The sequence below is a fragment of the Zosterops lateralis genome (genome assembly GCF_965231275.1).
Source record: "Zosterops lateralis genome assembly, chromosome: 7".
NCBI classification, from domain to species: domain Eukaryota; kingdom Metazoa; phylum Chordata; class Aves; order Passeriformes; family Zosteropidae; genus Zosterops; species Zosterops lateralis.
Window position 1 is genome coordinate 31740302 of NC_139767.1, and position 25540 is coordinate 31765841.

At 40.3% G+C, this 25540-nt stretch overlaps 1 protein-coding gene across 2 annotated transcripts in view; it reads right to left on the reverse strand.

Moving 5' to 3' along the window:
• Positions 1 to 25540, reverse strand: part of NCKAP5 (NCK associated protein 5) — a 417071-nt gene that overhangs the window by 330922 nt on the left and 60609 nt on the right. Inside the window, exon 1 of one of the 2 annotated variants that reach the window (XM_083865017.1) lies at positions 18907 to 19131. The exons of the other annotated variant lie outside the window; for it this stretch is intronic. The gene's annotated coding sequence lies outside the window, so the exon portion shown is untranslated. Of the gene's footprint in view, positions 1 to 18906; positions 19132 to 25540 lie in introns of those variants that run through there. 2 annotated transcript variants of the gene reach the window in all.

Genomic DNA, 25540 nt, shown 5'->3' on the forward strand with positions numbered 1-25540 from the left:
ATGAATTACCTGAGGCTGGGCAGGGGGAGGGAAAGAGTTTGTTTCAGATTAATTGCACTCCTCAGCAAGCCCTGCTTGTTGGCACATCTGTGCTGCTACTGTGATGTACAAATTTTGGACCTAATCCCGAAGAGTTCTAAAAGCTTTCAACTCCCATTATCCTTAACAAGAGGGAAATGCCCTCAGCACTTTCCTTAAGTTTTTAAGGTCAAAGATTCTGCTGTAATAATCACAGTTCCACTGCCTGTACAGAACAGGGAATTCAGCCTGTAAAGTTACCAGGGAGGGAATTAATATTTCCAGTTTTGTAGGGTTTGGTAATTCCTGGCCTGAGGTTTCTACTAAAGCCAAGCCACAGCTTACCAGTAATAACTACCAGTTCTCTTTCTAAATGTTCTTGTTGCTATGTGTATCTGAAAGTTTCAGCTAGTATTTTAAGATATTTATTGTTTGTGATACAGGACTAGGGGAAAGTTAATGAATTTATTAGAAATTCACAGAAAGTAGTAGAATGATAACAGAAATCAGAATCTAGCCTAAATTAAGGCAGGTAGATATACTCAGAGAACCATGCTCAGAAGTTCTCTCTTGCATCTCATACTGACTGTATTTACTGCATCACAATCCCATCAACTGAAAAATAAGACTTGGCACAAAGAAGAAAGTCTGTGCGTTTCTGATCCTTTTCGCTTGTTGTGGACATCACCTTGGATCACCCACAGCCAGGTGATGCACAAATAACTCTGCTGTAGGGTAGCACAGCTGGCATTCCCAAAAGCAGCCTTGCACATGCCCTGCAGACACGTTTGCATGCCTGTGGATAGACTTGACTTCTCACGCACCTGCGAATGATCCCATCTGTCACTGTGGGGATATCAAGCGGATAAAACCTTCCCAGCTCTTTCCTCAAGCTGACCCCAAATGCTCTGCCACGAGGGCACACAGGAGCCTGAACGTGGGCCAAGCACAGGCTGCCTGCAAGGAGAGCAGGATGCCCCAGGCCCAGCTGCTGAAGCCAGCTGGGATCCAGAGGGCTCTCCAAGGGAGGCACACTGGGATCATCATACCAGGACTGCTCTTTTAAAGCACTTCCCATGGGGAAGCCATGGGTGCTCCATCCACCAAACCATGCAGTGGTGAATTCAGCCTTCCACTGAACAGCACCTGGTGGTTCCTATGCTTTTGTACTTCTGGTCTATACTCATGCAAGACCAGAATTCAGGCTGTTTTCTCCCAAACAGATAAAAGTCAACCCCTCTAAGGAATACATGCAATGAGAGCATGTACCTACAATGGTATGAAAAATCTATTGTGTGCCCATTGCTGCCTCATGGGGTTTTCTTCAGGTTTACCTGTAAGCCCTTGCTTGCCTTTTTTGTAGTTCCAACCCTAAAACTACACGTACTCTTTAATTCAGCTGATAAGAAATCTCAGTGGTACGATATCACATCATTCCTATTGTTTCCTGATTAGCAAGTAAAAGAAACACCACAAAAGATTTAAACAAACACAGCAATGTATTACACCATTTGTGTGATTATGCCAGAAATTAGTAAACAACCTTATGTAATCATTATATCATTCTCCTGAGCATGCATCATGCCTGAAGAGCATGACTTCCACCAAGGGAGCCTTTGTTGAGCCCAGAGCCACTCAGGAATGAGCTAGTGAGAGCTCCAGCTGGAGCCAGTAATCCCCATGCAAGGTCAAGTACTTAATATGAGTTAAGTGCCTGAAGTTTCTGTCTGCAGGTATTTGGTGGAACCACCCCAAATTCTAGTTTAGAAGTAAAAGCAGGAAGGATTATTATTAATTATTCCTATAGTTTATATGTGGCCCTGGGCACTTGAAGTGGATTTACTGTAGCCATACCTAGCACAGCACAAGGACCTACTCATGTACTGGTGCAGCAACTCCAGACCTGCTGGCTCCACTCCTTGCCTCACACACACCATGGGAGCTCCCACCTCTGCACATTACGTTTAGCAGGTTGTCACACATCTCTGAAGAGTTAACCACCAAGCTAAACACACCGAGCTCTGAATCACAGGTAATTATCAGACAAGAGAATACAATACATCACCTGTACCAACATATGTTGATGCCTCAACATACCCATCTCAGGAGGCCTTTAAGGAAAAATGAACATCAGAGTGAAGCACTTAAGAAAAACAGAACAAGTTTCTGTCTTGGAATGGTCATATTTGTGCATCATACTGCTTGTCACAAAGGAAAAATTACTCACCTAAGTAAATTTCTCTTCCTCTGAGACCAAACAACAGACTAACAAAAACACAAAATGGAGCAAACACATCCACTGGGAAGCTCAGCAGAGAACAGCTGTCCAGATGGAACAGTCTTGGAATGCAAAAGTGCTGAGAAACAGTTTTCCCAATCACCAGAAATACTATTTTTGTGTTACCAAGAGAACAGACTGTAGAAGTTTACCTGCCTTCCCTGACCAATTTGCTTGTCAATATGTTTACAGCAAAGACCCCAGTGATCAACACGATGATCCCATTTAACTCGGTCAAACTGTGAACTCTTGCAAAGTCACATCTGATTTATGGTGTCTTCATCCACACTGCACTCACATGTGGATATTTCCAATTCTTTGGGGGCTCATCTTCTCGTTCTTTGTGCTGCAGGAAGTGTTTCTGCTGTAGGACTATTCCCTAAGGGGCTATGGAGTTCATCTGTGTTGAGCATATGGGGGCAGGCACTCTGTTTAGAGCACTCAGCCATAAAGGCTGTATCCCCAAGAAGTATTTGGGGATCAGTCTAAGAGAATGCCAGTCCCAGATGTTTGCCCAGGGTAGTCTCAGGTTGGCACTAAGCTCAGGGCAGAAGGTTTTGTATGAACACAGAAAAAACTCTCAGAGGAAGACCCAAGTGTGATCTTGCTTCCCTCGCTGCTCAGGAAGCCAGCAAGCCAGAGGCATCAGCTTGGTTATATATCCTAAAGTGCAGTATTTTTAGTACTCAGTACAAGAATGTTCATTATTTCAGGAGATGGCTCGAAAAGTATGCCCTGGAGAAATGGTGTGATTAACATAGAAAAGCACTCTCTAAAATCTATGAGAGAAATTTCTTGGATTATAATACCCTCTTCATTTCTAGTAGTAACAAAGGATGATTGATGTATATTGCTTTAGCTGATGAAAATGTACAACATCATATTCCTCGGATACGCATCCAAGATATTTTCAGGCAGTTTGAAACTGCAGTCACATTTCAATAGAGTTATGCCAACATATGCCAGCTGGGAACTAGCACACAGTATATCTGTTTGGTAACTGGAAATGGACTGTATTTATTTTTCCTCTTAAAAACATGTATAAATTTAACAGTTGTGACACATGACAAGAATGACAGCTCTGCAAATCAGCATCCCTTTGTTTAAATTCAGGGTAGATACAGCACAGCCTCCTCACTCTTAGCTTTGCACGACTTAATGCTGCCAGAAGGCAAAACACCCGTAGGGCAGCAAGGTATTCCCTCTCAGCAGCCAGCTTGTCTTCCCCAGGTGTTAACAAGAGGAGAGGATTTGTGATTTGCGTAAATCTAACTGTTGGGTAACAGAATGAGGCCAGAGTTATACAGTGATCACCTTTAAATGCTTCTTCTACTCTGTTAGCCCTGCTTGCTTGACAGCCAGACTTTAAGACTGAGAGAAAACAACCAGAACTGGTATTATCCCTCAGCAAAGAGAGGAGAAGGGAAGTAATATCACTGGCATAGGTCAGGAAGCAGCAATGAGAAAGTAAAGATTGTCATCAATGTAAATGTTAGTTAGAATGAACAGGTGACCTAAAGGTGAAAGATTTTATATCTCATTACCAATCTGTGGGGTGATTCAGTTTCCTAGGAACCTAATTGAATTGAGTCTGTCATTTTGCAGCTGGGTTTCTTTTGCCAGCTCTGGTGTTAACACCAATGTGCATACACTGGCTTTTGTTGTGGTCTTTGCAGGGAAAGCATAGTAAGTACAGTTTATCAGGGCCTCCCAGAACTGGAAGAAAAAAAAAAAGATTCCAGAATTAAAGAGTTGATGCTTGTTTAACAGATCAAGGTCCAGCTCCAGAAGATTACTACATTTATCTTACTAGGCATAGGCCAGTAAAAATATACTAGGTTTATACTAATGAATTTGATTATTTCCCTTGGTTTTTGGGGGTTGGGTTTTTCTTCTCCTAATGACAGAGTATTCAAACCATTCTGCCCAGTCATTAAAAGGCAACTGTGAACATGGTTTCATTTCCACACCCTTATCTCTCCCCATCGTGGTATTTAGCTTGGTCATGACTTTAAGTGACAAAGCAGAAAAATAATTCCTAAATTCTCCCGTGAGTTGGTGTTTCAAAATTCAACACTTGGGAAATAGAAAACTGCAACAACATCAGCACTTCTGCAACCTGACACTTATCTAAATGCTTTTTGTTTTGCCCCAGTGTATTTCACAGCAGCACCGTGGGCAGGCCCTGCCTAATGCCAAATACTCCCAGGTATTTGCTGAGGCTGGTCAGCAGTTCATTAGCACTAATGTACAAGTAATGCACTCACACCCACTGGATTAGGTTGCTATTTAGATTAGCAAGATGCATTTTTGCAGACAGGGAAGGAGAATGTGCCATGTGCCAGCATTAATGAGTTAATTAAATTAGAAAAATTCTACTGCAGAAAGCTAAAATGCTTAGATGAGTAGAATATTATGGGAATTCCAAGACAACAAACACAGCACTGCTGTACCATTCTGCCTATATACCTCGATATCGACTGGCTTTGTGAAGTTGTGTTAAAAAATATGAAATATCTGGGCAGAATAATATTCTTTTCTAGTTCTGTTTTTGTCGTTGTTTTCCTGTGGAATAATTAATTTTCATCCACCACAAATGTCTTACAATCTCTAAAGCTGTTACAAAGTTTCCTAGAACTGTACAGGCAGTGCCCAGAGTCAACTGTGCCCTGCGAGTTATTTTGTGACCCAAACCACTCCCTAATCCAGCGGTCCTACAGTTCTGACTGAAAACTCTCCAGCAGTCCTGGTATCATAGAATGGCTTGGATTGAAATGGACCTTAAAGATCATCTTGTTCCAACCTCTACACCATGTGTAGGGATGCCACCCAACTAGACCAAGTTGCCTCAAGCCCATTCAACCTGGCCTCCAACACTGTCAGGGATGGGGCATCCACAACTTATCTGGACAACCTGTACCCCACCATGCTCTGAGTAAAGAATTTCTAATACATAACCCAAATCTCTCTTTTTTTAGTTTAAAATTATTCCCCCTTGTCCTACCACTATCTGCCCATCATACACCAGCCCACGATAAACTAGTCCCCCAAAGAAGTGTGGGAAGGGCCAGAGCTGGAGAAGGAACCTTCTCATCTTCCACCCTTCCTTGGCAGGGCTTTGGACTAAATGATCTCCACAGGTCTCTTCCAACCCTATATATTCCATGATTCTTTAATTTTTTGTGATTTTAATGAAGGACAATGACATTGTAGATTGCCATATGTCAAAAGGTTGACTCATTTGAGAACCAAATGCTGTGGATCTCTCCTGCCCTTACCCCATCCCTCAGAAGGGACTCAGTAGAGCACATAGGATGGTCTCATGCAATTTCTGACTGATGATCACTTACCAGCACAGAAGAGACTCTTAGTAGAATGTTCTAGAAACACAAAATTTGGAAAAAAGTATCTCAGCTCTAAATTCCATCCTGTTTCAGCCACAGTTTTCAAAACATATTTATGCTTTTTTCATGCAAGGTAATCTTCCGTTTATTCAGCAAACTAAACAATCAGTAAAGCTTTCTATAGCACTGCTCCTAGGATTTAAACAAGTTAAGATTAAGGGCTTAAATCCAGCAAACCTATCAGTGTGCTCAAAATAATACCAGGAATTTCAATACATCAGAAAATAAAGAATATGGCATTAAAGATGTTATTACTACGACAGCTGTCAAGATGAATTGCATGAGAAGCATTTAAAAGATTTATATCTCAGTATCTCACCAGGTTAATTAAATGGATGCATGCATTCATTTAAGAGGATAAGGTGGGTTGCAGTGACATAAAATGAGAGGGCACAAGATTATATTCTTTCAGCATTAACAAGAACGGGTTGAACCAATATCATTTCCGTATTCTGTAATAAGCATGATTCATCCATTGCCATTTTCAGCTTTCATTTTCTTTCTGGCAGAAAAAAAAAAAAGACTATGAACATTTATAGACTAACATAATCAAAGCTTTAACCTTTTCAGTGTTTTCTATTTGGATTGGCTGTCCATTTTTATCACAGGATTTCAGGGCCATGCCTCAGGGAGGAGAGGAACCGCCAGTAAATTACACCAAAGAATGTTGAAAGGTCAAAGGATTACCCTCCCCTATTTGCTTTTATGGGACATATGAAGCATTCATATCATGCTATAAAATTATCAAGACAAAAATGATGAAGGATAAGCAGACAGAATGCATGAATCTGTAGTCAGGACAGCATGGGAAGAAAAGGGATATATTATAGTGTTATCATCAATAAAAAACAGATTATGACAATGGTGTTTCTGTATCCTTTGCCTCTGCACTGAAATCAAATCCCTCAGAACACTATAAGACCTGTAACCAAGAAAGATCTCCAAGCATGACTGAGGCTATTCAGGCTGAAACAAACATTAGACCCAAAGCTCCCATTTCTTGGCTCAGTTTCTAACCACCTATTATTATATATTACTTATTACTAAATACTATTATAAATTATGTGAAATAGGTTATTATGTGGTAAACATGGACTCCCTTAGTCACTGAGCCTCTTTCAGCAATGCAAGGCTGTGTTAACCTGCAATAGGCATGCTCTAAACACAGCAGCAGCTGCCTCTGGGGGTTTCAACACACATTTGTCTCCCTTGGGAGCCACAGCTGAGCTTTGTCAGAAACAGTCAGTTCCAGCCACCTGCAGAAGCTGAACTCCAGGACCTGAGGAAATTTCAGTCACTGTTCATGGACCTACAGGGTTATGTGGCAATTTTGAGGTTCAAAAGCAATTGCCCCATTTACATCCCAATAAAGACTCCTCTGTCGTCAACTAGATGCAACCTCTAATCTAGTACATCATTAATAGGGCAAGTTATTTGTCACGGTAAAGTGGCTGTCTGGCAGCAGAGACCCAACAAAAATCTCAAACATTGAATTACAACTCTTCTTCAGAGGCAGCGACATCCAGTTCATCTAATATGTTCCAATATTCAGAAAAATAAATGCAATTAAATCCAGCATCCGAATTAGTGTGATAGATAACTTGACTATGTGTTTTAATTCTTCGGTTAGTTGTCTATCTTTTGCTCAGTTTGAGTTGTGTTTTCTTCTCATTTTTGTTTCATCAGTATAAATCAAGGCACTACTCAAAGTGCAAGAATTTCAGACCTACATGTAAGATCTGTATCAGGGTCCCTGTTGCAAGCAATGGGGGATTGCCAATTTGGCTTTTGAAACTAGAACTAGGAGCTTTTGAAATGTGCCTAAAAGATCCCTCCCTCTCTGAGGCAGATGCATTTCAGTCAGCATCTCTTTTGCCTGCCCATCTGTTGTAATCATAGTCCAGAGGGACCACTAAAAATCATTGGTTCATTGCGTGCACTCCACCCCTTCCACCTGCACTGCTAAAACAGATGATGATGTCTGCAATGGTCACAGGATCCCAAATAAATGCAACTCCTTTTGGCCAGCAGAGATTAAAGGAATGGAAGATCATTTATTTACTGTGGTATTCCAGCTCAGTGGATATGAGGAATTATTAAACCATCTTAACATAGTGTTCAGACATCTGGTTTTACTCCTCAGAGCACTGGGTAACACTTCAAAATGTTCACATGGCTCAAAGGAAAATTCCCAATAGAAAGTAAGTAGTGTAAAGATGTTTCCTTAGTTACTAGTAACACGCTCAGCATCCAGCTCTGTGCATCCTTAGATAACCAAAGTCATTTGCATCAGAGGGAAATGTCAGTGTCTAGGCTGCTGAATTTGTTCCTAATGAATCTGGGGCTTTGTGGGTTGTAACACAATGTCTCACATTTCACCTTGCTGTACAGACACTCCCAGTGGGCCAAGGGCTGCCCTTACATTCCAGGCAATAACCTCATGATGAAGGTATTAGTTCAATAATAGCCCAGAAGAGAAGCTGAATCAAGCTCATAATCCCACTCTGTCCTGTGAAAAATACAGGAAGATAAGGTGCAGTGAAATACATGTTGTCCCTCCATGACCTGGGAAAGGGGCAACTGAGTAAGGGCTCCACTCCTCCATTTGCAAAATGTGAAAATAGCTCTTCCACCCCACCACAACTAAAGTCCACCCTGGGGAAGAACAAGAGGGGAAAGAGAGCACTGATCTCTTCCAGCCAAACCAGAACTGAGCCCCTGGTTTGAAGGGATAGACCAGCAGGGAGCAAAGCAAGAACACACAGCCTCAGTCAGCAGAGCAGCTCCAAGTGCTGACCACACAGAACACTGCATATTTCTATCAGAAAAAAATCACATATTACTTATTTTTCTGTGCAAACAGTTTCAGAGCTCTGTAAATCTGTGCAGTTAGGACAGCTACAGGTCCTTCGACTCTGCAGCCACCTCTGTTCACTGCTACAGACAAAACACACAAGAGACATGGTGCCAGAGCAGATTTTGGATGTGCCAGAACTAATCTAGCTCCTATAGGGATGGGCACTGAAATCCTTCATCTGGTTCCTCACCTTTTCAGCCTTATCAGAAGTTACTCTCAATTCAGCTGACCTAAATTCATCTAAGGATGACCTAAAAGAATTCAGCTCCAACTCTCACTCACCCTTCAGCAGTGTCTGTACTTCATGGTCACAGCAGAAAGGTGACAGGGTACAACTCAGCTCTACCAATTTCAGGTTTTTTGCGGGATGTATTCCCTATACTTTGATGAGAATACATTAAAAAACCTCCAGGGAGATATCCCAGCCAATATAAGTTCACTTTATTCTTACACAGCAGAGCATGTAGGACTGTGGGATATCAAGACCATAAAATTGAAAGGAATTGATACACATTGATTAAACTCCACCTTCAGCTTATGGCCAAGAAAACTATCATGGAAACATTAAAAATGAATAATGTTCTACCTTCATGCATATTTTCTTAATGGTGACAGAACACTGCACAGTGTTGGCATACCAAACAGCTCTCCAACTCTTATCCCTGCAATTCTAGAACAATCCCATCTCTATCGCTGAATTCAGCCTGGGCCAAAAGGATAGAGACAAACTTCATGGAATTCAGACAATTGCAGCAAAGATGATTAAAGTATTGACTTGGTAGGGAAAGATTAACCAGTCCCTTCATAGCAGCTTTAAACAATGACAAAGAGGAGACTAAAATGTCAAGGAATGACCATCCGCACAAGTTTGAGGGACATACCCTAACACTAGAGACAGAGAGAAATTGATTAGGTTTATTGACAGTAGGACAAAAAGAAATAAAGGGGAAATGATGCTGAGTATCTGAAGAAATTACCTAAAGTGAAATCCAATGCAGAGAATCAAAGGAGCACTTGTCATATGAAAAAAATTGTGCAGGATGAAGTACAAATAAACACACTGAAAGTGAGAATGCTGCCAGAAGTGAGATGTCCAACAACCCTGATGAGGAAGAAAAGAGCCTGCTCTGCCTTTCATCTCAGCATCTCTCTACTTTGCTGTAGTTCATCCACATTAGACACAATTAAAGGCTTTTGCTTTTGAAAACATTATCCCATCCTTCCTCCCCATGCCATCAGCTGCTGGCAGTGCTTATTCCAGTTCCTCAGTGTGAAGACTGCTTGTCACACACTGATTTCTAATTTCTCCATCTGCCAGAAATGTAATAAAAATGTAAATTAAAAAAATAATGAATTTCCTACTTAAAAGGTTCATAGCTCTTCTATGTTTTATACCATTTTCTCAGTCTCTAGCTCACTTCTCTAGCTCAGTTCCACAAGGTGAAACGTCAGTGAACATATAGACTGCCATCACAGATAATAATCCAACACTTTAAGATTATGGATACAGTACTATACAGAAAATATGAGAAAGAAAGGAGCTACACTATTAGAATTCTTTAATCTTTCTCTTGAGCATCTATCCATACTGAATGCAAAATAAAAAGAAAACAAAACAAAAAGAACCACCAAGCAAGGAAAAGTACTGGCAATTCCTAAGTCAGTTATCCACTAAAATCTGAAAGCTGTCTTTGCTTGCAGAAACAACAGCTGGGTTGGCACAGAATTTCAGAATTTTTCATCCATTATTTTCTATAGAATTCATATAACAACTCAAAGTGGATAATTTTTACCTAGACTCTTTCTTGGAAGCAATGCTATGCATATTTAAATAAAGCCTTTAAGTGTCTATTTTATGCACCTCTTCAGACTTGCAATAACCAAAGTTATTCAATATTACTATTTAGCTTAAAAATTCAGCTGGGAAATAAAAAATATTATTAGTATGGAAGGGAAAAGTGTTAATACACTTGCATGTTCTAAACGATCCACTGAGTATTTAAAAGTGCATTTCAAGACTAAATATATACTTTAAAAGTTTGGGGGTTTTCTACATAAGGTTTATTAATTCAGGGTGGATTGGAAAAAACAGTTTTGAGCATAAGCAAGGAAGAAAAAAAAAATCTACTTGGTTCATTTCAGGTAAACCCTAAATGTTTGCCCATATTTTGAGTTGGAGATTTAGGTTGATTCAATGACTTGTCCTGTCTCAGTTCCTCCACTGCCCTGTGAAGGTAGTGTCATTTACTGACTAAATCCTCTTTGTCAAAGACTTTAATAATGAAACTTTCTATTAGTGCTGCTTCTCTGTGTCATTACTCTTCTCTATCTACCAGATGTGCACATCACTATAAACTCAAACAGGGGAATAATCCTCTCTCCAAAACTCTGCGCTCTGCAGTGGAAGACACTCAGTTTTCATTCACATCTTTCCTGTTCTGTCAAAATTAATTTGATGGGAGAAATTCAGCTACAACTGAATTAAAGCCAACAAAGGAAAGATTCTGCCACCAAAAGCAGCTATGTAGGTGAGACAGACATCCTCTACTCCCTCCACAGATTTAAAATCATCTTCCCTGCAGGGGAATCTAGGAAGCATTAAAGCAGTATTAAAAAAATAATAATTAGAGCAGGCCCCTTTTTTCTTTAATAGTGGGGGAATTAAGCAGACTGCTGCAGTCTTTAGCGCTGTTCACCTTTGATTTTCCTTGTTGGCTCACAGTAATATTACCTACAGCTACTGCAGGGAAGAAAAACTCTGAATGGGACTCCAGGAAAGAGAAAATAAAAGAAAAGAAGCAGCCAGGTGAGGCCTTCATGGGACTTCTTGCCTAAAGGTGTGCCCTTAACACATAAACCAGTTTCACATCCATCCCCCCCTTCTTGGATGAGGATTCTGTGAGTTAAATCTCCACCTCTGCTTTGCCTCACCCCTGGCTGAGCCACCACATCCGAGCTGAGTATGGCAGGAGCTAGAGGAATCTACCCCCAAATGATGCTGGTTGAGTCAGAGACCTCAGGAGGGGTCTCAGTTGTGCTGCCCAGAGTTACAAACTCCTGAACTCTGCATCCAAGCTCAGAATCCTCAGCGACACATAGGAGGTAAACCTGGAATTCAGGTAGAGAGGAATAGGTAAAACAGGTTAAGTATGACTTGTTTTCACACAAACAACAGCCAGTGGGTAAAAGTGAGATTTCAATGCTTTACTGAGGAGACAAGACCCATCAGTAAGATTTGCTCTCTGCCAGGAGCAAGGATAACCCTGCCTAGGGTTTCTGGTACACTGCATGTGGCTGTGCACCTTACAAACCATTCTGTTCCCAGGACTGCACCCAAAACTAACATCTAGGTGATAAATTCCTGGCAATGTCTTATTAAACATTTTTCTTGTGACCAGGAGGATTTTCTGGTAATCAAAAAGAAAAGCAATTCACTTGATTAAAGATAAATTGGTAAATATAAATGACAGGACTGGTTTGCCATGACATTGGGATGCATTCCCAATCAATAACACCAGGACAGAATTGCAGCTTAAGGGAAGGAATTTACTAGTTTTAGGAAAGCACATCATTAAATCCTAGACAAGTCTACAGATTCTCAAGTAGAGAGACAAGGAGAATGGCCAACCTGAGGCCTTGTAGATCCTGCTACCCTTGCCAGTCATTTGGTGCTCTTTTTCATTCACTGGTGCAACCTCAAAATACAGATGAAGATCTCGGTCTCAAAAGTTAGAGCTAACAGCCAGTGACATAAGAGAGAGCTGTTTATTAAAATGTTACACCAGGTTTCACTTTAATGCTTTCCTTCATAGCAGCACATTTAAAAATCCTTAATGACTTAGCTGAATTCTTAGTATTTTCTAAGTGTTTCTCATATGCAACTGCAAAGAGAACCTGGGCCTTTTACCTCCAGCTTAATATGGTGATTAGGCAGGTCTGATTATTGATAATTAGGATTTTAGCATTTCACCTCTGGATTAGTGTTTCAAACTCAGACTAGGTTGATATTGAATAAAAGTAATTTCCATCAGCTGGCTGCTCAGTGACCTCTAAGAAATATTACAAGTTGGTAGTGGACAGGTGTCTATATGATTAAAATACACTTTGCAAGCACAGTTGGCACCCTGGAATTTTCTTATTATGAATTTATAATCTGCTCCCCCAGCTCATAAATTCAAAGTATTCAGGGACACTGAGATGTCATTTAAAAACAAGGAGAATACAGTGTTCTTTGCTAATCTCACAAACAAAGTATCCCTGTTTCTAGAGCAAGTTTGAGTCCCTGGACAAATGATTTTGTGCACTGCAAAGATTATCAATCACACTATTAAAACTCATGAATTCTACTTTAGGTAACAACATTAAAAACCAAAAAAACCCTAAAGTGCTGTAGATTCTTTATCAAAATCTCACAACCAGCACCATGCATGGTGTTCACTGTAAAGAGAAAAATTCACACAACACCAACAAAGTAGAATTACACAGGGTGTCCCACATATGCATGAACCATATTAATTGAATCAATATTCCCAGACACCCACAGAGAACTCAAGTATTTTTGGTAGTAAAAAATGCTAAAATATTTTTGGCAGGAGAAGGTGAGCCCAACCTCAAAATGGGTTGGTTCTCTGGCTAGGAATCAAGGAAACAGCTCTGTCTTTAAGTAGGATTTGGGGGATGGGCTGCGGAAACATCACAATATTTTATGGCTTTTGAATAACCAAGCCCATAATTCAAGCCTCAAGCCTTTAACCTGTTTCTCTTTAACTCATTCAGAGATTTTTTCTGAGAACATGTGAGAAAATATTTTCCATTAATTTTCTTTCTTGTTCCACCAATTCGGAGCAAAGTGAGGCAAAGACCTTCAGGCTTGGGCCTCGCGGCAGATGCAGCTTCATAGAACTGAGAGACTTCCCAGGAATACCATGGAAGTTTTTGTGGACTTATTATTTACTCACATCTTTGTCAATGAAAGAAAGTAGGAAAACCTTGTACAGAATCCAAACAACTGGAAGGAAGGACACTTTGGTAGAATCAATCCCCAGTAGTTTAAACACATCTGCAAGATGTTTCACCTCTCTGAAAAGGAACATTGCTTGGCCTGGCCCTGTTTAAGATGCTATAAGATTTATAAGAACATAAAACAACAGTTGCTAAGCTTGGTACTGTTGTGCTGTAGGGGAAAGGCTATGGATCCACCCAAGAACAGAGCCCTCCCCTCAACATGAGGACAAAGCACAGACAAGGTTAATTAGCTCAAGAACAGAGTGATCTTAATTTTGTGAAAAAGCAAGAGGGATGAACTACAAAAACCAAAAAAGCCTCACAGTTTTCTAATGGTCCTACTAGGAAAGTCCTACTAGAAATTTCCTCCTAGGAATTTTGTTCTTAAACTGATTTTCTCAGCCACTAATTTCCTCTGCAAGTGGCAACTGAAACATAGGGACAAAACCACTGCTAAGCAACTCCCAGCATTTACCTCTCCAGTCTCCAGCTTAAATCCAGTAAAATGAGTCTGCATTTTACATATATTTTTGATGGAGTGGTTAAAAGGAAGAGGAAGAACAGGAATGTGTGCAATCAAAACAAGTATTCACACATCTGCTTTTAACACATTTCTGTCACGTCCAGCAGACTAGCAACAACCTGCTCAAACTGAGCCACAAACACAAAAAGTTAAAAACTGAAGACAGAGCTGTTAACAAATTGCAGATGCATAAGACTCATCCAGAAAGACCTCACAAATCAGCAATGAGAGGAAGACAGAGCAAATCATGCAGAAACTATTTAATCAATGAGTAAAGACAATTATAACATCTGTTAATCTTTTGTGTAGGTTATAATTAGATGCTGTGGAGGAGTAGCCTTTAAGGGGGAGGCAGGGAATCCTTTAACATCTGCTAGAAGGGCAAACACTGTGCAATAAATGACTTTAAATGCAATCAGCAAAATGAGAGCTGAGCAGAGTTCACAAAAGGCCTGTATAAAAGATTGAGGATAACAAAATATTTTGCCAAAGGTCAACTCCTGCAGCACTAGAGCCTGAATAATGAGTTCTAGTTTATAGGCCACATCAGAAACAAACGTGATTGTACCTCTGAAAAACAATTCTTTTCTCATTTGTGTCATTATGGCAAAAGCACATGCTGCTGCTGTATATCACGTCAGCTTAATGACTTATTAGGGCTCTATCTATCAACCTTGAACAATTTAGAATAAACAGGTAGGTGTGATGTATTTTAAAGCCCAGAATTCAGTCTGATTAGACTGACACAGAACTGCGTTGCACTGTAAAAGTGATGTGATTCTGATTTTAAATAATTAATCATTCAATAGCTTCTAAAAGATCTAATTATTTACTCATTTTGCTGTTGAAAACAGCCATATGCTTTGAGCTGTTCCTCACTGACAACGCGAGTCCAAGAGGGAAGTATTTTATCCAGTTTAACACGGCCCTCTACTGGCAAAATAACCCCCCAAAATCTTACCACTATGTACCATTTGGTCAGATCATTTCAGAGCAGCAGAAAAGATCCTATGTTTTGCAGCAGTTACACCAAATCTTCGAAGATAGAGTAGATCAGAGTTTTAGGACTTTGCATAAATTAAGTCATCACTTAATCTCTCCAGAATCCCCTTGGGGAGAGCATTACTTCCTTTCACCCACCAGATGCAGCTCTGGCCATCAACAGAGCACTGAAGAAACAAGCCAAGTGCTCATATCTAGAGGAGTGAGTAATTTTAGAAACAAATGCAATCCTTCCACTTGTGTCAAGTTGTGCTGTGTTCCTCAAGGATTGCCATTGATTCCCCACAGGACTGATGCACACATGTGAGTTTAGTTTGCACAATTAGGTAATACTTAGTATAGGGGAAACAGGCATAATAGAGCCCAGCTGCCAAAAGGATACTGTTTAAATACAAATGCTAACTACTACCAAAAGCAACTTCAGTGCAGAAGAATTCCTGCTTCCTTCTTTTCTCCACCATTGCTGAAAATCCTCAGTGGTGATTCAATACAGCTTCAATCAAAGTGAAGCAGACAATGAAATTCGACTCTGTTGTTGCATGTGGTAATTAACTCTTCCCATTTGTATTATGTCTGAGCAACAAAGAAACAAAAGGATATGGTAAAGTATTGAATTTAACAATTTAGATAACGATGAATTATAATAATCAATTAGCATTGTCAAAGAAAATAATTTGAGACATGCATTTGATTCTGTCCAGACCTATTGTGTGCACACACTATCCAAGGCTGGTTTGGCTCTGGAAAACAAACAGGGTTATCCTGTGGAAAGCTTATCAAACATGCAGTTTAACAGTGGCATTTGTTCTTGCTGTGTGTCAATATTAATAGACCATACTTCAGCAACATAATTTTTATCCACTGCTTTATAATCCAACCTGCTTTTCAGGGTCTGCATCATTCATAGCCCATAGACAATGTCACAGCCCGTTTCCAGAAGCCATTGCCGCTCTACAAATCCCGTTTATCTGATCCACCTGAATGCCAAGCAATGGGCACAATAAGAGATTTCCCAGTATTTTTCACATAAAAAGCTATCTAACTTTTCATCCTGAAAACGTCATGACTAATTCATGTAACCATCAGGGAAAACCTAATGTAATTCAGGTTCCTGCACGCTGCACAAGAGGTATCAGCAGACAGTTCAGAACAGAGCATTACAAGTGTTAATGGCTCATGTTCTATTTACATTGTACATTTATCCTGTTTTAGTAATAAAACAGCATAATACATGCTTTAACTTCTGAAGCTATTCCGGCAGCTTTGGCACGAGTTTTTCTCCAGCATAACTGTAGTCCTGCCAGGAGCTGCACACGTGCAGAGCCACACACGGGCTGCAGAGTCCTGCTGCATTGGGGCCTGGCCACACCGTGCTGAGCTGCTCTCTGACATCTTTGTTCCGTGGCTTTTATCCCAACCACAGTCCCACTTGTCCCATGATTACAGGCTGGAGTCTGCTCTCATTCCATTTCTTTTCAGACGGCGAGAAAGCCCAAAGAATTGACATTCTCTTGGCAATTGTCCCTTTTAATGCCATCCCAGAATATTATCAGATTATAATCTATATCCTTGGGCAGATTTCTCAGGGAAAATCCAACCAGGGGATCCCTGGACTGAAAAGAGAGCTCAGTCTATATCCTAATTTGCTACCTTGGTATATAAGGAAGCAAATGTAAATGTGAGGAGGAAAATGCAAAAGAGGAAAATGAAAATTGGATGCCCACGGGCTCATCAGGTTTTGAGAGTCTGCTTCTGCTTTTAAGGGAATTAGGTGAAGATTAGCTCATGACTAAAGTGGAATTGTACCCTCCTGCTTTACATCTACTGGGGCAGGATTTCTACTTCCATAAAGCTAAGCCACCTAAACACTTATACCCAATTCATATACAAAAACAATACCATAGGCACCCATTAAGTTTTCTTTAAACACAGTAAAATTCACAATTTTTTAGATTAGAATTTGCATTTAAAATTAAAGTGAGAAAGGTAAGTGGAACCCAAAGAGGGTTTTTTATTCTCAGTTTGTTCTAATTACTCTGAAGAGTTCAAAGGCACTTATTTGCCAATAATATCTGAAACTTTGCAAGTGTAAATTATCAGTTCACAACAGCAGATCATCTTTACTGGCCACAAGGTGACAGAGGAAAGGAAAGACTGGCTTTTAGGAATCAGTGACAGGGATCAAACCCATTCCTTCTCCCCAAAGAAAAGCCTTTATCACAACTCTCTGCTCTTCACTCCTGCATTTTGGTGGAAGTTTCTAAGCTACAGAAACCTATTGTAAAGGCCATACAAACTTGTTAAATATCATTTCTGAAAAATAAGGATGAACACCTGAGGAATAAAAATATGCTCTTATTTACACACCCATTTGAAACACCAAAAGCCTTTGCCATTCCCGTGGTATTAATGCAGAGTTAAATTTAGGTTGGTTCCCCCCTTCCCCCAGGAGAATATGCTTCCATTACAAAGACACAACAGCAGCTCCTGAATTGCCCAGTATCTTGACATGCCAAGCCACATTACAGCATCAAAAAAGAAGAGCTGGAGAGTTTTGATCCGCTGTAGAAACAGGGTCACTCGAGAGGGGCATCTGCAGTTGTAGCCACTCTGACCTTAATAAGAAGCCCCAAAAAATCTGTTGCTGGGTGGGACTGAGAGGCCTTATAAACAAAGTCAGTAGCAAGTAAAGCAAACCAAACTAAATAGTGCTGGTAATTCATGAGGAATCCTCCAATTCCTATCTGATGGATTTGTACTGACTTACCCTCATACACTTGCCAATCATAATTTTCTGATTTCAATCCTCAGAAATGTGCTTTGTCTTCACAAAGACAGATCATTAAACAGAAGTAAATAGTAATAAAAAGTCCCTCATACACAGCACTGTGATTAGGTTACATCCTAGAAAAAGCCACTACAACTGAAATTACAGTAATTTAGAATGGGCTTCTGGTGAAAGATTGAAATGAAAAGCAAGAGACCTGGGGTTTGTTACCAGCTTTTGAAGTGGGTAAGCTAAATTTTAATAAACCACATCTATGGGCCAGTTTACTCCTCTGTCAAACACAGATAATTCCATGTCAATCACAGCTACTTGTCCTGAAAATTAGTTAATCTCTGGTCAGAAACACAGTTGTGTCCCACAAACAGCAGGCAGCACAGAAAGTTTTGTCACAGCAGCTACCAGAATGCTAGTTTTTCTGCTCTGATATTTCAGGATGTGACTCCTAAAATAAACACCCAAAACAAATTACAGTTTCTCATATAACTGAGAATTCATTCTATCCAAAAGGCATCACATTTCAAAGCACTGTATGAGTCTTTTAAACTTATACACCTCCAGAACTTGAACAGGAGCTAAAAGTGAAAAATAATCAAGTTTCATTTGAAAGAAATGCCTACATAAGAAATAAAATAACTTTTGAATAGGACTACTTAAAGGTACAAGGAATTTATATTAAAAATTCAAAATATTGAATATTTAAACAAATATAATTAAATTACAAGAGAACAAACTTCAGACAGCCCAGGTTTTGTTCAGTTAATGACAGCACTCAGGAGACTTTAAGAATCTTAAAGTTTCATCACTTAAATTAAGAGAGAGCCACTTCAGTGTAATCTCATACAAACAAAAGCCAGAATGAAGTTTTCATTTACCCTGAACCACAGTCAGATGCACAGCTGTAATTACTCCTAACAACTACATACTTGCCACTCTTTTAATTAAAACAAAACTACAAATAGCAATGCTGACACACTCCTAGAGAAAATAAGCTTTACAGAGATGATAAAAACACCAAACCAGCAAAAGCCTTACTTGCAGCAGTTCAGTCAAAACATGCCAGCCTTGGAGAACTCAGAACCGTAAGAAGTCTTTGCAGTCCAGAAATTCTCTTGAGTTTATCCAGTGTTTATTTACCAAGCTTTAAAAGTCTGTGGTTAGAAGAACAGAGTTAGCTTTCTACACCCTCCACAGCACCAAAGTCCTTCAGTAACAGCAGAAACATGAAGTTTGCTGATAGTTGGGTTTGCTGCTGCTATGTAGTTGCTCAGTACTTGTAAATACAAGCTCTGTGGACAAAGTCCCAAATGACATCACAGGCAGCTGCTTATTGTTGAGTCTTTATTAACCGACTGTCAAAAAAGAAAAGCGAGGAGGAAAGAAAAGCCCAAACTATCTTCCCTGCAGCACAATTTGCATGTTAGTAGGAGTTGCACTGCTACACATATAAATACTTCTGTTTACCCAACTAATGTTTTCCTAGAATGAATAAATAGTGCTTGCAGGGAAAGCAGAAAAGTAAGAAAAACTTAAACAGCTTCACCACGTGAAGAGCACAGGGAGAAAGAAAAAGAAAAAACCCACCAGCACTGCCTTTTTCACAATTTATCACTGAATTCTCCTAATTCTTTTGTTTATTTAACAATAGGGGTGCAAATCCTGCCTGGATTTTAAAGCACAGAGCAGAGAACTTTAGTAGGTTGAAATGAAAGTTTCAACTCATTCCAAATTTAAAAAGTTACAAAATTACAAACTATAACCTTTGCAAGATTTAAGACAGCTCAACTTCAGTAACAATGCATTTTGAAGAAAATCCCCTTACTTTCCAAAGATGAAAAGACAAGAAAGCAAGAAACAGGACCAAGCAGTTATTCACAAGGTGCTGAGGGCATAAATACTGACCTTTCCTCCTCAGGGGGGAGGTCCAAGACTGAGTAGAACTGTGGAGCTAAAACACTCACTCAGCCCCCACCGAAGCACAGGGCACTCACAGGAGAACTAGTCCAGCTCCTAATCTGAATCTCTGTCACAGAGTTCCTGCTGAAAGAGAAGGGCTGGGACTCTGTGCCTCGATTTCTCAGAAGTCAGTCCTTTCAAGTCAGAACTTCAAACGCTGAAAGAGCACCACCAAGGCTTGTGACAGACTGAGCCCTCTTATCTGTGCACGTTTCCACACGAAGAGGCTCAATATTGGAAACACCTGGCCACTCACATCTAAACACCCTAAACTGCTCCACAAACAGCAAAACAAGCGAAACCTGAGCTCAGGGATGAGCGGAAGCCAAGTTCTCCCTGCTTTTTTAATTGCTACACATAAAAGCCTCAACCCAAATTCTGCCTGTATTTACAGAGAGAAAACCAATCTTGGGTCAGATCCTTGGCTGCTGTAAATCAGGCTAGATGCAATTACACACCTGAACAAGAGCAGTCAGCTGCAAGCTGAAATCCTGCTTTTAGCCTGAAAGAGTGCCATTAAAAACATTTGTGTGACCTTAATAACAGAGTGCCTGATTTTCTTGGTGCTTGCCCTGAGTGGTAGCAGTACCCTGCTGACACAGTGGGGCTGAGTTCATTGCAACTGCTCATGTAGGCAATTGCTGCCTCTGCCTTTTGCTACCTCTAAAATATAAGTTTGTACTTTTGATGGAGATCTTTTGTAAATCCCCTACATTTATTCCTGTGGCTAATCCACTTGTAGCACACAAGAAACACCACACTGTATAACTGGGTTATATTTACCTCCCTGGCTTAAACACACAGGGCTGTATTCCTCTTCTGTTGCACTCAGCAAGGTTTTATATCTTGCTCATTAAGAGCTTGCCAGTCTGATCCAGGAAGTCTTCAAAATACTTTGAGGATGAAGTGGGCTATAGGAGTAATAAGTACTAACACATAATATTGAATCAGATCAATTTCAAATCATACAGCTTTAGTTCCAGCTTCACAAGTGCCATTTAAGCAAACCTGAACAAGGCCTTGTGTTTGGATATACAGCTCCATAAGGCTTCAGACTTTTTTCCAGAAACAGGCCCATAAGACCAGCAGAAGAGTTAGATTTTGGTTAAATCTGTCACAGATTAATAGCGTGCTTTCTCAGACAAAAGATTAAATTCACTTTTTCAGCTGCTGTTAGAAGTAGTTATAAAATTTCAAAACACAGGTTACATTGATGCTCTCTTGATGAGAAAACTGGCTTTCTCTGAGACACTAATGCAGACAAACGTATAGAAGAAAGGAAGAGTTGAGAGTCATAAAGGAAGGAAACCACTAGTCCAATTGAAAAAGCCAAGTGCTTAATGAAATAAAAAAGGACAAGCCTGAAGGAAAATTGCAGCCTGTTCCCAGGAAGAATTTACATCATTTAGCACTTGCTAAATTTCCTAGGGTATGTTAATGCATTTCCAGGTGAAGCATACCTGGGTGAGCAGGACCAGGACAGCACACACACGACTCACATCTCTCTGGTCAGGCAGCACTGCAGAGGCACTTGAGTTGCCTGAAAGCAATTTTTCTGATTTTTCTCAGAAGTAGTGGTTATTGTAAAAATAAATGCACAACAAAACAAGTACCGAGATTTGTGGGTTTAACCAGAGAGTTATTCTTCCCACGAGGAGAATTGCCATGAGGGTGGACAAACAGATTTTACATTCTTCAAATTACAGCACTTATTAAGGGAGTGGCCATTAGCTCACCCTGTCAGTGCACTTATCCATCTAATTTCTATTCTAAGTCATAAGATATAGCTGCTGGCTGTGCAGATACAACTTATTTTTGGCAGGAATGCCACGGCTTTTGCTAGAACAAAATTAACAGCAGAATTCAGTCCTTGACTAGCTGCAGGTTGAGTGAAAAGATAAAGAATTCAAACTCACGAGCTGCAGTCATTGCTCCTGGCCTGATGTGCACTAGGCTGAACTGATTCTTGTATCTGAGGAAATAATTCAGCTTTGTACTGCCTGATTTTTATGAGCAGACAGGCAAGATGAGACATTACAAACTGATCTAAGTATGCACAGATATTAGGAAAGCTTGTCAATTAACTTCCTGCAGTATGGCCAGGATCTCTTAAAGACTCCATGTCTCACACTAACACAAAATCCATACTATTTCTGCTTCACTGTCCACATTTGACTCTACTTTGTTATTAACTTAGAAAGTTCCTCCTCACTGAAGAACCCAAAACAAGGACATCTTCTTGGAAAATGCAATAGTTGACTGGGATTGAGTCACCTAGACTGCACCTTACTGAAGCATGCAGGAATCCTTGAATTTGTGATCAGCTCGGACCCAGGGGTCTCAAGGTTCAGTCTCTCATCACTGACCCCTAAAGCTGCAGCAGAAATGATCAGCCCCACAGCCTGAAGAGTTAAAAGGCAAGTGGGACAGGCTAAGAGCATTTTCCCACTGTGCTGAGAGTTCTGTGAGCTTCAATGCAGCTTCAGAAAACCAGCCCATGTGAAAACCTTGTTTTACTCTCAAACTGCTGCTGGGGCAAGGACAGACAAGCTGACAGGCTGAAGAGAAGTTTAGTCTTGGGAAAAATTGCAGGATGTTAAAATCCCAACAGATTGTAATATGATAGAATAAAAAATCCTAAACTGTTATATTTTTATCTCACAGTAAATACTTAGATCACTGGAGTGCAAATTAAAAAAAAAAAAATTAAACAAATTGTAGGAGGCAGAATTTGCCCTCTTTGGAGTTGCACATGGTTGGAAGTGTTGAGCTGGTTCCTAAAATACCCTGGAAATTTCTCCAATGTACTGAAGAGCAAAATATTCTTTGAAAACTACTATTATGCACAAGTTAACACAGTAAACACTTTCCTGGGGTAGCTGACCAAGCAGATAAACAACTGACAAGTTGAAATAACTGGAGAGAATAAAAGGAAGGGTGTGAGGGCAGTGTATGAATCTCCTCAGATACTCACTGTCAAAAACTGGCCTTCAGCTGAAGCAGTGTGATCAGGCTGGTAAGCTTTTGATCACAAAGATAATTTGGTTTTTAACCTTGCTAGGTGATTTTTGAAAGCTTTTTTACCTCCCCTGCATGTCAGGAATAGGGAAGAGGTCCTTAGCAAAGGCAAGTTTTACTGCTGGAACAAACAATAGCTCTCTCTTCTATCACATTTATGAATTAAAGCTTCAGAGAAAGCAGCAAATAACCTATAACACCAATAACTGTGTTCAGATTGGCCATTCTGCTACATGCAAGGTTGGGGATATCATCAGCCTTACCAGTTGGTTTGTCCTTACCAGTTGTGCTCTCCATGCCTGGCACTGCCACACTGCCCTGTCCAAGAGCTCCCAGACAGCTTCTGTAACAACCTACGTGCTCCTCAGTACCTGTCACTCCTGCAGCTAAAAAATATTATATTCTGCTTCCTGGAAGAGCAGCTTTATGGAAACATTTACTCTAACTCACATCCCACACTATGGGAAATCCTGTCCTTAAGTGACAGGATGAAGCCTTGACACCCGATTCTGACACACAGTCAAAAGAAAGTCTAAAATGAAATGTTTAATCTAGCCTTTTCAGATGAGTTGAGAGCTAAAATGAGCATATACAATTGTTCCTGCCATAGCAGTGATTTGCAATCAATTTCTAAATCTTTTTCAGTTCCATAATTTTTGCTTCAGGAAAATTCTATGAAAAGCATTCATTGGAGAAAATTGATGGGATGTCTTTAAAGGACATTGCCTTTCACTACAAATTGTGTCATTGTAAAATGCGTTATCAAGCAAATAATAAAAAGTTTGTTTTGAGTGTTTGCCACTTGAAACTGGAAGAAGTAGGCAGAAGCTGGATTTTTGAATTACAAGGGAACTCAGAAATATTGTAAATATGATTTCAAAATAAAAGTACATAGGACTGTCTCTCCTTCGTTCCATAGGTTAAGTCATTATTCCTTCTTTGCCTTTCCTGTTGTTTCTGGAATCAAACAATTGATTCAACCACCAGTGACCTTATCCAGAATTAATTGAAATCAATGGCATTAATAGATTCTGGAGCAGGCCCAAAACCAATGTGTGTTCAAAGGCTTTTGCTTATCCTTAATCACACAAGTAAGCCTCTTCAAATTCAGATTCCAGTGGATCCAGTCATAAAAACAGTTCCGCAGTATTTAAATTCACATATGGACAGGGGTCCCCTGCTGGATATTGAAAGTGGTCTCAATTATGAGGAGAAGGTTATTCCCATAATCTATTTCTGATGAAAGCATGTATTTGTACAGGTGTCAGTGATCCTGCAGGGCTGGCAGCTAATGGGAAGGCTGCCTAATGTGCACTCTCCTGCTGCCTCTTCGGACATGTCGCTGTGTGTCAGCAGCAGAGGTACCAGCTTGTGAAACACACATTCCTCTGATGCAAGCATCTGGCTTCTTGGCAGCCAAGTCGTGACAGGTTCTGCGGCAGCTGGGATGGCCCCATGCTCTTTCAGATGGTTAAATAGTCTTGTTTTTCAGCTTAGCTGTTTGTTTTCCTGCTGCACTCCTGGATGGAAGCCCATTCGCCCTTTTAATCAATGAACTGCCCGTTGGATGGGAGTAATCAGCCACATTTCTGTGCATGTCAGAGCAGAGATTTTTGCCCAGAGATTGCCAGCCCTACAGCCCTGTGCTCTTGACTCCTTGCTTAACCTTGTCCTGCTTCATCCTGACACCTAACACACCAAAGGAAGGATTGTCTTCCCAAACTGAGAGCAAACACTAGAACAGCATTCTTCAGCTCTTAGTCATAGGATTTCCTGGACTTCATAGCTCCTGCTTTGTACAGGAGATGGTATTCAGATCAAATAAGAAATATAATTTATTTATTTCAGATGGCTTTATAAACTGTCCTCCCACGTGCACACACCAGATGGAGATAAGAATCTGGCTGGAAAGTTTAGCCTTACACCGTGTGGCACAGAGGTAACAGCACATCGGATTGTTGAGAGAAAAATTCTTCAGAAAAGATCCCATAAATCTGAAATAAATTTTATTTAAATTGCCTTTAAACATAATTTGCAAATCCACCACATAACGAGCAGTTCCAAGTAATTCCCTTGAATAAATGAACACATGGAACTAATAAAACCAAATGGGACAATGCAATATTAAATAGGAGTTCTCACAGGGATACCACAAAAATAAAAAGCTGTCATCTGCCTCTCAGCCATTTGTAAGCCACCTCCACCTTTTCACTCTAAATGATAATCTGTCTCTCCTTTTTTCCTATGTACTGCTGCTTGTGGAGGGAAAATGAGTAATGAAGTGATTTGGACAGGCTACATTTTCCCCTGGCAGGTTTTTATTCTTTGCTCTTGTGCTTGCCATATGAAGTTCTTCTAGTGGGATGCACAGTATAGTCTCATTTCTACACTCACCCAAAGAGAGAAAATACAAAAAAAGGCAAATTCCTGCCCCTGCCACAGAGAGAGAAGAGAGAACAAATCTTCCCTGCCATGTTCCTTTATATGTTCCATTGATGGCTTGATGGGGACCTAGTAACAAGCTGATCAGTCCTGTCACCCACCATTTGCCAAACACACACTGACACACACACAGACACTGTTAATCAGTTCTACTGGCCAAAATTCTGCCTGTGGAAACAGGACATCAGTGTCACCATGGGCTCCAACCACACCAGTGTGACCATAATCAGCACTCAGCACCATCCTGTCCTAA